General features: G+C 43.6%; 1 protein-coding gene across 3 annotated transcripts in view; it reads right to left on the bottom strand.

Moving 5' to 3' along the window:
• fam110d (family with sequence similarity 110 member D) overlaps positions 1-16,950 on the bottom strand; it is a 51,343-nt gene extending 34,393 nt beyond the window's left edge. For 2 of the 3 annotated variants that reach the window (XM_041212140.1, XM_041212139.1), the window contains exon 1: positions 16,782-16,950. The gene's annotated coding sequence lies outside the window, so the exon portion shown is untranslated. Of the gene's footprint in view, positions 1-16,650; positions 16,743-16,781 lie in introns of those variants that run through there. The other variant, XM_041212142.1, reaches the window with a different exon arrangement.
• Between the last annotated feature and the right edge of the window lie 739 nt (positions 16,951-17,689).

Here is a 17,689-nt window from a genome sequence, read left to right as displayed (position 1 = left end):
ATGCGCACTATGAAACTCTGTCAAAAGTGGTTCTCTTCCTTGCGAAGGGGATGACGACTCTTGTTCCTCACAACAAGGTATCACCCTTGACAACTTAATTCAGATTTATGGGCATTGAATGGATTTAACTCTTCAGAAACTTATGCATTTGACCATCCTTGCAATAACTGTTCTCAGACTCTTGATAAAAATTGGATCCCGGTTTGTCCAATTCTTTATCTGCTTTGCACAGACTGGTGAGGAGTCCAGGAAATTCAACATAAGTGCAACTTCTTGAGGCACTGGAGCATGTATAATGCTATTTGGCAAAGGGAGATGACTGAGGGAGTCTACATTTGCTATATGCACACCCGGATGGTGCATAAAGGTGTACTCATATGCCGACAAAATCAAAGTCCATCTTTGAATCTTAGCAGGGCCTTTCAGCGGAATTGCCTTATCTTCACTAAATAAACACAACAGTGGCTTGTGATCTGACACTATAGTGAAGTATCGACCATGCAAATATTGATGGAACTTTTTTACTCCAAATATCACAGATAAGCCTTCTTTTTCAATATATGAGTAACCGGTCTCAGCTGCAGATAGTGTGTTCTGGAGACATATCTTATTGGCCTTTTGGATTTGATTTCTGTCCTTTCTCCTTCTGTTTGCCAAAGGGTTTTGGCTCGTCCTTCATTTTGATTTCACAGTCAGCCAAATTTCTCTCGGGTGAAATCTCAACTTGGCTCAGTTCAGGGGTTGAGCTAACTATTCACATCTTGGAAACTTTTCCTTCTAATGCCTCCTTTGTCTCAATCAACTAATTCTTCAGCTCTTTGGTCTCTTTTTTGTATTTTTTGGCTTCCTCTTAGAACATTGAACATTACTGAGTTTTTTCTGCAGTTGGTTCAGAGTTGCACTGTATTTGTTTTCATGATTTTCCCGTGTAACCAAATCTGACGCAAGGGATCCTTGAATCCTGTGAAGATCCTTCAGTTCTTCTATCTCATTCCAAAGACGCCATCATATTCCCTTGTCAACTCAGGATTTTTTTCTGCTGTGACTTGAAAAATTTCTGACAAGTTGAGTTTAATTTCTTGCAACCAATCACGGCCCAGAAGGCTCGGTCCTTCACCTCTTACAACAATTACTGGTAACTGAGCTGTCTGTTGCCTGTAGGATACAGGTGCAGAGGTGATGCCTTTCACCTGTAATGCCTCTCCAGTGTACGTCTTAAACTGAGCCGTGGTTTGCTCCAGATTCAGTGGCTGGGTACCTTCACTGAGGTATTTAAAGGTGTGTTCGCCCACCACTGTGGTCAATGCTCCTGTGTCAACCTCCATGACTAAAGGCTTCTCATTTACTTGAAGGATAACTGGTTCAGTTTTCCCTGCCTTGAGATTGTATGTGGAATAGGTATCACTATCAGCAGCTTCTGGTTCATTTATATTGTGCACTTCAATCATCTTAGCCTGCTGTCTGATTGGCGTTTTGATTTTGCCCTGCATTGTTTTATAACAACCTGCCCTGTTTTGTGACAGTAGTGGCATTCTGCCTCTTTAAATCTGCAGGTTTCTGGGACATGATTACCTATACATCGATAACACTAATATCTGAATCACTGGTGAGCTGCTCCCAATATTTCTTCTGATTAGGCACTTTGCAGCCTTCCAGACTTAACATTAAGTTCAACAACTTCAGACCATGAACTCTCTCCTCTATCCTTACCCCTTTTTGATTCCTTTTTTTCAAATATTCGTTTTTATTTTATTTTTATATATATTTTTCCCACCTATTTTTATTACTATTATTATTTTTAAAATTTATTTCCATTTTTATTTGTTTAATCCCCACCTTTTAGCCTATTTCGATCTTTTTTTCCCATCACCATACCCTCCCCCCACCGCACCCCCACTAGGGCCATCTGTCACTCATTCATTCTGCTTTCTACTCTTAATGTCACCATTAGCACCTCCTTTAGCCGATACCTCTTTGGCCTTTTGTTTATGACATCTTTTGCAATCTCTCCTTTGCCTCCACCTATCGTTGGCCCTCTATCCAGCTTCACCTGTTCCACCCCTCTTAAACAGCTTATATTTCACTACATTTTTACTTCTCTTTAGTTCTGAAGAAGAGTCATACGGACTCAAAACATTAACTTTGTCTTTCTCTCCACAGATGTTGTCAGACCTGCTGAGTTTTTCCAGCACTTTTTGTTTTTGTCCTAGCATTTCTTTTTGTTTTTCGAGCGGTAGGGACCGTGTCCTGCTCCGCGGTTGTCTCACTGATCTTGGCACCACGCCTGGCGGTAGGTTTCCACCCTAACTGAAGAACGGCGCCATGTTGCACATCCTGCAAAACCTGCGAGTCTCTCTCAGCACTCTCCATTGCCAGCACTATCTCCATGGCACGTTTCAGGTCTACATTAACTTCTGCAAGTAAATGACACTGAGTGGCGTCATTGTGTACGCTGCAAAAAAACGATCTCGCAACGTGTTATTTAGAGTATCTCCAAAGTCACAGTGCTCCATTAACTGTTTTAACTTTGCGATGTACGTTGCGATTGACTCACACTCTAGAGTTGAACCTGAATCTTTGCAAGATCACCGAGGCTTTAGGCTGAAAACATGCCTTCACGAGGTCTACTAGCTTGTTAAAGGATTTGGCCTTTGGCACATTTGAGGCTGTCAGACTACGGAATTGGTTATATGTCTTGCTCCAGCAGACACTTAGATGGATTGCTTTCTGTTTCTCCTCCGCTGTTATTTCGTTCACCACAACATAGAAACCTGGGCGCTCTATGTACTGACTCCAGTCTTTGATGGATGAGTCATGCAGGTCAATTCTGCAGAAGAATGGCCTGCCTGGTGAGTATACTTTTCTTTCTTCCCTTAAAAACCAAAATACTCACAATTGTGAGGCGAGGTGCAGCGTCGGAGCTATTTATCCTCATCGCCAATTGTAATAAACTTGGTGTACCGGACAGGTTTCATGTTAGAAACAGTAAGCTTTATTTACAGAGCTCCTGATGAAGCTACATGCTTGAACCAGGTCCATGACTAGAAAGCTCCACTCCTAAGATTACACACACTTAGGGCTGATTCATCTGTACAGTCGCATGATCCCCGAAACAGAATGAAAGGTTTTACTTACAATCACTACACCAATCCTTCATGAGTGGCCTGGAACCTCCAGGAATTGAACTCAATCTCCTGAACAGTGTTGCGATCAACACCCAGGGAAAACACCATTGTTGCATTGAAAAAGGTTCTCTCATTTTCATTGAGTATTAGTTATAAAAGATATGTAATGTGGAAAAGGGATTTTTTTGATTGGTTGAGGAAATTTAGGGCAGGTCATTGATGAAACTTGGAAAAATATACCAATCAGAGTTAGTAACACTGGGGCCTGTAGCTCTGGATATCTATAACACAACTTGGAAGGGACTGCAATGTCCCTGGGCTTCTCAGTATTGACAGATGTCAGCTCAGTCAGTCAGCTTCATACAGACATCTGGATTTCATTCGGTGGTCAGTAAAGTGCAAAGATAAGAAACAAAAATGGCTGATATCCTGTGCTGCGGGGGAAGCAGAATGCAAAGGGAGGAATAAGGATTAAAGAATTGAGTTCCAAGAAAAGACAGAATAAAAAGAGTTCTCAAGAATTCTATGAAGTATGAGGAGCTTTAGTTAAGAGTGACAGAGAGAAAGAGCAAAAGTGACAAACAGAGCGAGCGATACTGCAAGAAAGCGAGAGAGAAAGAGAGAGAGGGCACACAAAACAGAGCGAGAGCGGGCAAGAGAGAAGGCAAAAGAGAGAACAAGCATGATATCGATCGAAAGAGTGAGCAAGAGAGCAAGAAAGAGAGCGGAAGAGCAAGCGAAAAGAGAAAGGCTTCCATTCTTGTAGCACATTTCATGACTTCAGAATGTCCCAAAGTACTTTACAGCCAATTAGATTTTTTGAAGTGTAGCCACTGCTGAAGTGTAGGAAGCGAGGTAGCCAGGTTGTGCACAGCAAGATCCAACAAACAGCAATATGCTAATGATCAGAGAACCTGTTTTAATGATGCTTGTTGTAGTAGAAACTAACTGGGAAAGTACCTACCAGGTCAGTCAGTGTTTGAAAGAGAAAGTTTAGGCAAATGAAGATACCTTTCAGCATCATTGCCAGCGAATATGTAAACGTGTCTTTTCTCTCTCAGATGCTTTGTCCATGCTGCACTTTATTTCGGTTTTCCAGCATTCACACTTTCTCTTTTTATTTATGGGACTTGTTTAGATTTTGTACTTTTGAAAACCATCCCAAACAATAAATGTTTACAACAAATCCTTGCTTATGCTGTTTTTGACTGAGGCTCTTGCTTTGATACAACAACAACTTGCATTATATGGGTTAAGACCATGCAGGGATTTGAAAACAAGAAAAGGAATTTTCAAAACTGAGGCATTGCCAGGCTGGAGCCAATGTATATCAGTGATCACAGTGGCGATGGGTGAATGGGACTTTGTGCAAGATAGGAAATGGGCAGCAGAATGTTGGATGAACTCAAGCTTATAGAAGATACAAGGTGGGGTCCAGCCAGGAGAGTATTGGAATTGTAGAGCCCTGAGATAATGAAAACTTGAATAAGGGTTTCAACAGCAATAAGCTGAGGAAGGAATGGAGACAGCTGATATTAGAGGTGGAAGTAGGCAGACTTGGTGACAGGTTTGGCAATGGAAATTGCGAATTAAGTCAGTTCTCAATGTCCTGATACCTTCAGCTTGAGCCCACCAATGGAACCAAACTCATTGGACCTGTCCCTCGGGCTCTTACTTTCCACTTACCTGCAGGCATAAACTCTATTGGATAGAGTGGCTGCAGCTGAACATGAAGTTGCAACCATAACAGTGATCTACTCTAGTCAGCTGTATATCGCCTCCCTGCCTTCAGTGGGAGGAAGTGCTGCACTGTCAGAGAGGCCAACTTTCAGATGAGATCTTAAACTGAGGCCCTGCCTGCCCTTGTAAAAATTCAGAGCTAGATTTATCTGGGCACAGAGAAAAAAAGGCACTCTCTGCCTTCAATCTGTCCACTCTGTGTTTACCTTCTGTATATGACCACAGTGACCTTTCAGAGCCACACCGTGCATGATTTCCCCACTCGCCATTTACTAGTGGTTGGCTGGAAGCCTTTCGGGGGATGACTGTGCATTTTGTTTTATTTTGGAAAACAGAGCTTTTATTCTATAGATCCAGAGACAGAAACCGCAGTCTTGCCCCCACACAGCGCACCAATTCCATTCAAAAATATCCAAACTGGTAATAGTTGTGTCAGTCCCAACAATTAAAATCTCTCGCCCTTCAGCATTTGGGAGTCTCACATTTACAAGGTTGATTTTTTCATGAGGCTAATACCCCTTTCTTTTGCCCCTCAAGTTTCTCCATAAATATGCTGGCTTTGTGTTGGGATAGGGTGCCATGGGTATTGGGTATCATGTATTAGAGCACAATGGGTACAGGAAGCCAGGGATACTCACTACACTGACTTTAACATACTGAAGATGAGAAGGATCTGAAATAAAAACAAGAGAGTGCTGGAGATGCAGAGCAATGACTGAATCAGCAGTGGCTCAGTTGCTAGCATTCTCACCTTTGGATTAGAAACTTGTGGATTCAAGTCCCCATCTCAAGACTCGAGCACAAAAATCTAGGCCTACAGGCCTTGGAACACTAAGGGCGTGCTGCACTGTCAAAGGTGCCTTCTTTTGGATAAGACTTTAAATGGAGGCTCACTCATGACACTATTTCAAAGAAAAGCAGGGGGATAATCCCTGGTGCCCTGCTTAATATTTAATCCCTCAACTAACAGGTAAAATGGATTATCCGATCATTATCCCATTGTTGTTTGTGGGATGATGCTGTACACAATTTGGCTACCTCGTTTCCCTAAATTACAACAGTCACTGCATTTCACAAATATTTTATTGGCCATAAAATGTTTTGGGAAATCCTGAGTTTGTGAAAGGTGCTATATAAATGCACGTTGTTATTAGCTCCTTAAAGCAAAAGACTACTGTCTCAGGCGGATACCATTTCTGAGATCAGCACAAATGCTGATAGACTTGCCGTGTATTTCCAGCAGTTCTTCATGCAACCATTCTCCATGTGTGACATTAAATTGATCATGGCAGTTGGCTATTCCACTGTGAAGACATCGCACCTTTTTTTAATGTATTAAGCAGAAGGGGTCAGGGGCTTGCGATCAGGATAAATGTTTTCCTCTTCCAGGCCAGGTCTACTGAAGTCATTGCAGCCCTCTTTTCCCACACTCTTGCAGCCCCTTCCCTCAGCATCATCATAGCTGAGATCAGCTAACACAGCACAGCCCAAGGATGGTTCCTAAAATATTCCCGGTGTGAACTTCTTATGCAAATCAGTGCATTTATGCTATCCCATGCATTTATCTACTGAGGTATGAGATTTGGTGACTATTTGTTTCTCCTCGACCTCGATCAGTTTTTAAGTAGGAAAGAATAGAACCATAGGAAAATTATGGCGCAGAAAGAGGCCGTTCAGCCCATCATGTTTGCGCCGCCCATTCTAATCCCAGCTTCCAACACCTGGTCCGTAGCCTTGCAGGTTACAGGTGAAGAGACTGGGGGTCTTGTCTCTAGAAAAGATGGTTGACTTGATAAAGGAGTTTAAAATTCTGAAAGAGTTTGACGGCATAGATGTAAAAAAAAGTTTCCATTTGTGGGTGAATCCAAGACAAGGCACCATAAATATACCATCGTCACCAATAAATCCAGTAGGAAATGGAGGAGAAACTTCTTTACCCAGAGAGTGGTTAAAATCTGAAATTTACTACCACAGTCGAATAGCATAGTTGCATTTAAGCTAAATATATGAAGGAGAAAGAAATAGAAGGATATGCTGTTAGGGTTAAGGGAAATATGGTAGGAGATGGTTTGTGTGGAGCATAAGCACCAGCTTAGAGCAGTTGGGCCGAATGGCCTGTTTCTGTGTTGTAGACTTGATATAACTTTCATAGAATCTTAGAATCATGACAGTACAGAGGGCCATTCGGCCCACCCTGTCCATACTGGCATCCCTGTGCTCTCTTCCCACATCCCTGCACATTCATCCTTTAAATGTAGAAAAATTCATGGCACAGAAGTAGGCCACTCTGCCGTAGCCCTGGAGGTTATGGTACATATCCAGGCACCTTTTAAATGAGTTGAAGGTTTCTGCCTCTTCCATCCTTTCAGGCAGTAAGTTCCAGACTCCTACCAGCCTCTAGGTGAAAACATTTTTCCTCATCTCCACTCTAGCCCTTCAAGCAAGCGTTTTAAATCTATGCCCCCTAATCCCTAACTTCCCTGCTAAAGGAAATAGGTCTTTCTCATCCACTCCATCCAGGCCGCTCACAATCTTGTACACCTCAATCAAACCTCCCCCTAGCTTCCTCTGTTCCAAGGAAAACAATCCCAGACTATCCAATGTTGCAATAGGACAGGAATTAACTTTCTTTGGTTTCAAAGTAAACTGATCTTGCTAACATTAATTAACATTAACAAGATGTTGTTCTAAAAGAGACATTTAACACAAGCCAATGGCTATTCATCCAGGTTTTACAGTATTTCCGATAAACTTTTAATTGCATGTCACTTTAAGGTGCTGGTGTAAGGGCAGGAGAATTCTTAGTGAGACACTGTACAGATCTCTCCCCAATAAACACAGCTGTGTAACTGATAAAACACCAGGTAAAATACTGCCGATGCTGAAAATCTGAAACGAGTACAGCAGGTCACTCCCTACCTAACAGCGCTGTGGGAGTGCCTTCACCACATGGATTGCAGTGGTCCAGGAAAGCGGCTCACCACCACCTTCTCAAGGGCACCTAGGGGACGGGCAGGCCAGCAACAATCACATCTGGAGAATGTATGAAAACAAATCACCGAATTGTTATGGTGTATAAAGAGGTCATTCAGCCTATCGCGTCTGCACTGGCTCTCCAACTGAGCGCTCTGACAAAGTGCCATTCTCCTGCCTTTTCCCCGTAACCTTGCACATTGGTTCTATTTAAATAATCATCTAATGCCCTCTTGAATGCCTCCATTGAACAAGGCTCCACCACGCTTCCAGGCAGTGCACTCCAGACTCGAACCACTCGCTGCGTGAAAAAGTTTTTTCCCCACATCACATTTGCTCCTTTTGCAAATCACTTTAAAACTGTGCCCTCTCCTTCTCGATCCTTTGATGAGCAGGAACAGTTTCTCCCTGTCCACTCTATCCAGGCCCCTCACAATTTTGAACATCTCTATCAAATCTCTTCTTAGGCTTAGCCTTCTCCTCTCCAAGGACAACAGTCCCAACCTCTCTAATCTATCCTCATAGCTGAAGTTTCTCATCCTTGGAACTATTCCTGTAAACCTCTTCTGCACTCTCTCCAATGCGATCACATCCCGCCTTTCGTGCGGTATCCAGAACTGACAATACTCCAGCTGAGGTCCATGTCAGAAAGATATAATAATTCTCATAATGTTATTGGAATTTATTGTAAAATAGTGATATCTGTGTCTATGGGCAGAATTTTATGGCCCTGTTTCAGCGGGGACAGGGCCGTAAAATGCGGCGAGACATTCTAAACCCCATTGACTTCAGCGGGAACATAAAATCCCGCTGCTGTAAAATTCTGCCATGTGTGTGTGTGTGGTGTGTGTGTGTGTGTGTGTGTGTGTATGTGACTTAATTGGATTAAAAGGCAACTGGTATGAAGGCTTTGACATAAACATGGTAAACATGGGGGTGGGGGGGGGCTGCGGTTAGATATAAGGTGTAAAAGTACATTTGCATTTTTAAATAAACCAGACTAGATTGTTTTCAAAAGAGGGAGTGAAATGTGTCACCTAGCCAGGTGAAGTTAAGAAACAGTGTGTTTATTTTTCCCAAAGATTACTGGTAAAATTTAGTACTATGAGAGGTTTTTATTATCAGAAAGGCAAAGTCAAAAGATGTAGTGAAGCAATGGGAATTTGCATTCAAAGGGGAAAATATGTATAAAGGAGAGAAGACTATGTGTAAAGGTAGGCATTTTAGGATCTAACAAGTGTGAAAAGCTTTCAGCACCTATGCCTCAAGTTGTTGTCTGCAACAAACTGAAGTTAAGGAAACTCACTTTGAATTGGGTTGCCAGGGTATCGTGTTTCTTTGCCTGGGTCTTTTAAAATCCGTGTGTCTTACTGTTACCTCAACGAAAGTGCAACTGGGAGTCAGATCAAGTAGGGAATTTAGAAGCTATTATAGTAGTAATCTATAGACATATGTATGTGCTTAAAAATAATTCTTCTTGTTAATCAATGTTTAATCTAGTTTTGTAAAAACTTGTACAACTCAGTAGTCTTATTACCACTGAATTCAAGGCAAGCATCTCAAAATTTATATAAATTGTGAAACAAGCTGTGACAGTTGTTTCAAGTTTCCCTCTGGGATTTGAACAGCTCAGCATTTACCATCGGCTGTGCCATAACATCTAACTAATGACTTGTGTCTTATATAAGCTCAGCATGACCTCCCTGCTCTTGTACTCTATGCCCCCATTAATAAAACCCAGGATAATGTATGCTTTATTAACTGTTCTCTCCACCTGTCCTGCCACCTTCAATTATCTATGCACAAATACATCCAGGTCCCTCTGCTCTTGCACCCCCTTAATAATTGTACTCCTTATTTTATATTGTCTCTCCATGTTCTTCCTACCAAAATGAATCACCTCAACACTTCTCTACACTGAACCTCATCTGCCACCTATCCGCCCACTCCACCAACTTCCAAGCTTCCAAGCTTTGTATCATCTGCAAACTTTGAAATTGTACCCTACACACCAAAATCTAGATCATTAATGTATACCAGGAAGGGCAAGGGTCCCAATACCAGCCCCTGGGGAACTCCACTACAAAGCTTCTTCCAGCCCAAAAAAAATCCATTGACCATTACCCTCTGTCAGCTATTACTCAGCCAATTTTGTATCCACCTTACTACTGTCTCTTTTATTCCACGAGCTACAACTTTTCTCACAAGCCTGTTGTGTGGTACTGTATTGAATGCCTTTTGAAAGTCCATGTACACCACATCAACAGCATTACCCTCATTAACCCTCTCTTGTTACCTCCACAAAAAGCTTACAATCTTTTTTGAACAAGGGCGTAATGTTTGCAATTCTCCAGTGCACTGGCACCTCCTCTGGGACTAGGGAAGATTGAAAGATTATGGACAGTGCCCCTGCAATTTCCACTTTTACTTCCTTCAATATCCTTGGATGCATTTCATCCGGTCCTGGTGCCTTGTCAACCTTAAGTACTGACAGTTCATCCAACACTTCCTCCTTATCAATTTTGAACACTTCTAGTGACAGTGTTTCCTCCACTACCACCATGGCCTTAGTAAAGACAGATGCAGGCATTCATTTAATACCTCTGCCATGCCCTCTGCCTCCATGTGTAAATCCCCCTTTTTGTCCCTAATGGGCCCTACTCCTCCTTTTACCATCCTCTTACTATTCATGTGCTGATAGAAGACTTCGAGATTCCCCTTTATGTTGGCTACCAGTCTTTTCTCATGATCTCTTTTTGCTTCTCTCATTTGCTTTTTCACCTCCCCTCTGAACCTTCTGTATTTTGCTTGGTTCTCAATTGTACTTTCTACCTGACACCTGTGGTAAGCACACTTTTTCTTCATAATTTGTATCTCATTTTTCATCCAGGGCCCTCTGGATTTGTTTGTCCTACCTTTCCTTTTTGAGGGAATACACATTGACTATGCCCAAACCACTTCTTCTTTGAAGGTAACCCATTGTTCAGCTGCAGTTTTTCTCTCCAACCATTGGTTCCAGTTTATCCAGCCCAATTCTGTTCTTGTCCCATTGAAGTCGGCTCACCCCCAATTAATTATTCTTACTCTGGATTGCACATTGTCCTTTGCTACCATCATCCTAAACCTTACGATACAATGATCACTGTCTCCTAAATTCTCCCCCACTGATACTTGATCCACTTGTCCCACCTCATTTCCAAGAAACAGGTCCAACAGTGCAGCCATTTCCACCAACTCCAGCATGATGCCACCTCTAAACACATCTTCCCCTCAGTCCCCATTGTCAGCATTCTGTAGGGACCATTTCCTCCATGACACCCTGGTCCACTCGCATCACTTGCATCACCCCATACTCCCCATCCCCTTCCCATGGCACCTTCCAATGCAATCACAGAAGGTGCAACACCTGCCCCTTCACCTCTTCCCTCCCCACTGTCCAAGGCCCCAGACACTCATTTCAGGTGAAGCAGCGCTTCACCTGCAGCACCTCCTTCAATTTGGTCTATTGTATTTGCTGCTGCCAACGGTCTCCTCTACACTGGGGAGACCAAATGCAGACTGGGTGACCGCTTTGCGGAACACCTTCACTCAGTGCGCAAACATGACCCAGTCCTTCCTGACGCTTGCCATTTCAACACACCGCCCTGCTCTCATACCCACATGTCCGTCCTTGGCCTACTGCAATGTTCCAGTGAAGCCCAACGCAAACTGGAGGAACAGCACCTCAACTTCCAATAAGGCACACTATAGCCTTCTGGACTCAACATTGAGTTCAACAATTTCAGATCATGAACTCTCTCTTCTATCTTCATCCCTTTTTAAATCCTTTTTCTTTCTTTATTTTTATTTTTAATTTACTCATTTATATATATTTTTATGCTTTTTCCCAACCACTATCCCCCACCTCCCCCAACCTCATAGGGCCATCTGACACTTATTTCTATGTTGTTCTTCCACACAGCGCTGACCCTTGTGCTGCTATTAACACATTCTGCTCTTACCTTTATGCCACTATCAGCACCTTCATTAGTCTTTGCCACTACCATTAACACTCCTTTTGTCTTGAGTCCATGCCATCTTTGTCAATCTCTCCTTAGCCTCTACCTGTCGCTGACCTTCTGTCTTGCTTTCCCTGCTTCACCCACCCCTTAAAGAGTATAAATTCCATCACATTTCTACTTCTCTTTAGCTCTGAAGCTAAAGTTTATACAAACTCAAAATGTTAACTCTGTTTCTCTCTCCACAAATGCTGTCAGATATGCTGAGTATTTCCAGCATTTTCTGCTTTTATTTACCAATGGTGCATCCTTTCTTGTTGGACTGGACACATACTGCTCTAAATAATTCTCCTGAACACAACCTAGGAACTCTTGCCCCTCTCCACCCTTTACAATACCACTGTCTTAGTCTACATTCAGGTAATTAAAGTCCCCCTTTATAACTATTCTATAATGTTTGCATCTCTCTGTTATTTACCTGCAGATTTGTCCCTCTACATCCATCCCATTAGTTGGCATCTATAGACAACTTAATTGCACCCTTTTTGTTCCTTAGCTCCAGTCAAATTGATTCTGCCCTTGAACCCTCTAAGATATCCTCTTTCCCCAGCACTGTAATGCTCCCCTTAACCAATACTGCCACCCCCTCCTTGTTTTCATCCTTTCCTATCTTTTCTGAACACCTTGTACCCAGGAATATTTAACAACCAGTCTTGCCCTTCCTTGAGCCAAGTCTCAGTTATCGCCGCAACATCATATTTCCACATGACAATCTGCGCCTGTAACTCCCCAATCTTAGTCACTATACTCCATGCATTCACATCCATGCACAGTAACCCTGATTTAGACTTCATGCCTTTCTCCCTTACTCCAGCTCCACCTATTAACTTATGATTCTCTATACTAGTGCTATCTGTCTCTCCCAGTATTTTGTGCACCCTGACATTCCTCTCTAATACTCTCTCTTGGGGGGACAGTGTTTCCTATGGCGGGCGGGCTGGGGGGGTACGGAGCCAATCACCGCCCGCGATCAGTTGTGCGCCACCAGCTTAATACACAGCCGGTAGCACTCACAGTGTCACATGGGCTGGGACATGCTTGTGAAGTGTGGCAAATGTACTTAATTATTTTATAAAACCTTCAGGAAACCTCATCCCGCCCGTGGATGAGGTTTCCTGAAAAACATGAAGGCCGCTTGGGCTCTTTGCCTGCCCGACAACCTCAAGGCTGGACGGGCAGCATTGTTAACAACTTTAATTACTTTTTTAATGGCCTTGATAGGCCGTTGACAGTTCGGCGGGTGCGCAGCCGCCTCTGGCACCCTCCCGCCAAACAAAATATCGTAAAGACGCGTGCCCGACGTCATAGCGCATCATTTTACGTGTCGGGCCCGCCCCCACATGCCGACGGCAATATTCTGCCCCTGGTTCCCACCCACACCCCTGCTGAGTTAGTTTAAAACCCCCCCTCCAACAGCGCTAGCAAAACACCCCGCAAGGAACTCAATCCCGGCTGTGTTCAGGTGCAACATGTCCGGCTTGTACGGGTGCCATCTTCCCCCAGAGTCAGTCCCAGCGTCCCAGGATTCTAAAACCCTCCCTCCTGCACCATCTTCCCAGCCATGCATTCATCTGCCTTGTCCTCCTATTTCTGCACAGGTAACAGACATAAGGGGGTGAAACAAGGGTTAACATTTCAGGTCAGACACATAAACAGATGTTAGGACCAAAGCTTGGTCAAAAGGTTAGGTTTTAAAGAGTGTCTAAAAGGAGAACAAGCGGGGCGAGGTTTAGGGAGAGAATTCCAGAGCTGAAGGCACAGCCGCCAGTGGCAAAGTGAATAAAATCAGAGATGCGCAAAAGGCCAGAATTGGAAGAGCAGAGGTCTCAGAGTATTGTGGGGTTAATTACCAATTCTTTTTAAATTTATTTATTCACTGGATATAGGCATCGCTGGCTAGGCTAGAATTTATTGGCCATCCCTAAGATGTTAGAGATTAACAGCTTTTCAGAAATACAGAGCCAGGGAAAAAAGGAGCAAATTAAGTGGCTTACTGCACACTTTTACTTTTTTTTATTCATTCTCAGATGTGGTCATCACTGGCAAAATGGGCATTTGTTGCCCATCCCTAGTTTCCCTTGAGGAGGTATTGGTGAGCCACATTCTTGAATCGCTGCAGCCAGTGTGGTGTAGGTACACCCACAGTGCTGATCGGTTTGAGGGTTTTCACCCAATGATGATGATGAAGGAACATGTTATAGGTCATAATCAGGATAGTGTGTGATTTAGAGGGAACTTGGAGGTGGTGCTGATCCCATGCTCTTGCTGGCCTTTTCCTACCAGTGGTGGAGGTGGCTTATTTGGGAGGTGCTCCTGACAATGTGTTGAAATCTCTCTCAGGCTCTGTCATTTAAGGCAGTCCTCTGAGTGGCCAACAGCGCCCACCCACACCGCCCCCCGCCCCCCACCCCCCACACCCCACCCCCCACCCCACACTCGCCACAGGTCTCCAAGGCTCTTTGAGAGGCAAATCACCACCAACAGCAAGCACTCATACCACTGCACAGACAACCCCATACATATAGGGGTTGTTGTTGCAGGGTAGGAGAGGGAGCTTTAAACATTTCTGACCTGTGTGCACCTTCTCACGTCCTCCCTCTTTCCCGTGGGAAGGTTTGCAGCTTGAGACTTTAAGTCATAATTCTGACTATTTCAAGAAACAGTGCATCGCCAAGCTTTATATGCATGGCTGCAAACAATACACTGAATGCGTGAACTGGGTAAATCCAGATTCTCATCCAAACATACAGCAAGCCCCGTTCACTGACCTGCACAGCCTCAATTTTAAAATTCTCATCCTAGTTTGCAAATCCTTCCAATCCCTTGTCCCCTACCTACCTCTGGAATCTCCTCCTGCTCTATGGCCCACCAAGCTCTCTGCACTCCTCCAATTCAGGCCTCCAGCGCATGTCCCAAGGTGTTTCACAGGAGCATTTAACAGACAAAGCTTGACACCAAGACACAAACTGATGTTCGGGCCAAAACTTGGTCAAAGGGTTAGGTTTTAAGGAGTGTCTGAAAGGAGAGAGAGGGGGAGAGGTTTAAGGGGTGAATTCCAGAGCTTAGGGTCTAGGCAGCTGAAGGCACAGCCGCTGGTGGCAAAGTGAATAAAATCAAAGATGCACAAAAGGCCAAAATTGGAAGAGCAGAGATCCCAGAGTATTGTAGAGCTAATTACCAATTTTTAAAATATTTATTTATTGGTGGGATGTGGGCATCACTGGCTAGGTCAGCATTTATTGCCCATCACCAATTGTTCTTGAGAAGGCGGTGGTGAGCCGCCTTCTTGAAGCACTGCACTCGATGTGGTATAGATACTCCCACAGTGCTGTTAGGATGTGTGTTACTGAGAGGGGGTGGCCTGAAACCAAGAATAAAAAGCTTAAAGTTAGTTTAAACATTTTTAACCCCATCTCCATTTGTTGTTACCCCTTTTCCCACAAATTGAAGTCTCTAACCAAAAGTCTCCAGACTATATAAAACTGAACAGAGTTGGATGTTCCTGCTGAAATCCCTGTCTGCAAGGAGTTATCTGATACAAGAACATAGGAATGGCTTGTATCAAAAGACCCAGGTCCATCTAGCTCACCTTCTACTTTCTGGTAGTCGCCTGATAAACACTTTAATGGAATCGTTGACTAATCAAAGCAATTGATCGCTATGACTAGGCTACAACAGACCAAGATATGAGACAGGGAAAACCCCAAGCGGAGCAGGGCTTTGGGACCCATAGTTCCAATGTCACCTGTTCCTCCCACATGCTGAGATGTCAGTACAGTATCTGGTAGAAAGGTTAAACTGGGTTCAGCTCCAAGTAGGTTAGAGAGGGGTCAAATAAATACAATGAGACCTGGTTCCTGCTCCTGACCACTGTCTACTGAGCACTGCTGGAAAGTGTGGGCATCAGTTGTGAGGCACCACACAGTCAAATAGCCAGGCAATGCTCACGGTCTAGGCCCACATGTGATGAACAATCAGTTATATGGGGCACCAGATGGTTGCTGTGAACCCCTGTTGGTGATGGGCTCCTTCATGAGTGAAGGGACAAAAAGCAGGTGGTGGCTAGCAAGCTCTCTTGCTTCTGAAACATAAGGCTTTTGCTTCCAGTCCCTCTCCAGAAACTTGAGCACATAATTCAGGCTGACATTCCCAGTGCAGTGCCGAGGGCATGCTGCACTATCAGAGGTGTCATCTCATGGATAAGGCAAAGGCCTCATCGCCCCTCTCGGATGGACGTGAAAAATTCTGTGGCAAAAAGCAAGGGAATTCAGCCCTAATTATCCCCTGACCAATATTTATGCCTCAATCAACTGCTCAACAGATCTCTGGTTATTATCAAACTGCTGTTTGTGAAAGCTTGCTGTGTGTAAATTGACTGCTGTGTTTCTTACTTTGCAACTTCAAAAAATACTTCCTGGCTTTTTGGCACTTTGGAACATCCTGCTTAATTAATGCAAGTCTTCCTTTTTCATCCAGCTGGAATAATCAGGAGGGAACACATTCTAAAGTGAAGAATTTTCCTATGTAAGATTAACAAACAAGATCCTGTCTAACTACAATTAAATATTTGTTGAACTTTTGCTGTTACCCTTATCTTAATGCCAAAGAAACCTGTGGAGCAGCAGCAGCATAAAGTTAAACAGTAGCTTCCCACAGGAACCGGATTCATTTATTGTGGGTAAACCCAAACATATGGTCAAGCACTTTAACATAACAGCTATACAACATGCAAAACATCATAAAAGAACAGTCACCTGAAAAGCAGAGTTTACACAGAGTGAGCTGGTTAAGTCAACACACTTGTAATTAAATGCAGGCAGTCTCACACTCAATCCTCACATTATGGTCAAATTATTGGTAATTTGTAATGAAAAGATGCACTGACCACCACAAAGCAGGCTGTGACTGTGACCATCGTTGGGAATTTCCAGTAGAAAGCGTCCTCTCGGTGCCCCCTCTCTGGTCAACATTGTGTTAAAAGCACTCCTGCAGGATATACTCCAGAGACAAACACTGCTATGAACTAACTGTTGGCTCTGTCATTGCAGAATTAGGACTGAACCACCAGCTTCACCCTTCCTTCCCCGCCTACCACTCCTGCCCCCCACCCCCCAGCGGGAATGCTCCACTTATTAATTCTTCAGAGGGGTGGCTAAGGAATCTGATGCCACAGGAAAAGAATGGCTTGAAACTTACCCAGCTCTGTGACCATTGGATACTTCCTCACAGTGTTGGTGTTGCCAACCCTCCAAGATTGCCTTAGAGTCTCCAGGAATTAAAAAATAATATCCAGGAATTTGCTGCAAGCAAAAGCCAGGGGGAAAAAATCATAGGTGTGTTAAACAAATTGTTTATTTTAATTCTCCCCTGTTTATTAGCTCTAAAAATTTTGGACATGGGAGAATCATTCAAATGGGGTGTAACATAGATTGTTTGATTTTTAATTGGCCATGGGAAGGCGGCGCTCTGCGAGGATTGGCATGTCGAGTGACCAATGGCGGGAGTGTGGAGGTGGGAGGTCGCGAGATTAAATCTCCACAAACATATTTGAGAACAGGAGAGTTCTCTTCAGTGTCCTGGCTAATATTTATCCCCCATATCATTAAAACAGATTATCTCGTCATTACCACATTGCTGTTTGTGGGAGCTTGCTGTGCGCAAACTGGCTGCTCTGTTTCCTACTTTGCAACAGTAATTAAGCTTCAAAAAAGTACTTTGTTGGCGGTACAGTGCTTTGGGGCGTTCCGAGGTCATGAGTGGCACAACATAAATGCAATTGCTTTTTTTTTAAGA

This window comes from Carcharodon carcharias, chromosome 19, assembly GCF_017639515.1.
Source record: "Carcharodon carcharias isolate sCarCar2 chromosome 19, sCarCar2.pri, whole genome shotgun sequence".
Classification (NCBI taxonomy): domain Eukaryota; kingdom Metazoa; phylum Chordata; class Chondrichthyes; order Lamniformes; family Lamnidae; genus Carcharodon; species Carcharodon carcharias.
This window is presented reverse-complemented; position numbering and strand designations above follow the sequence as displayed.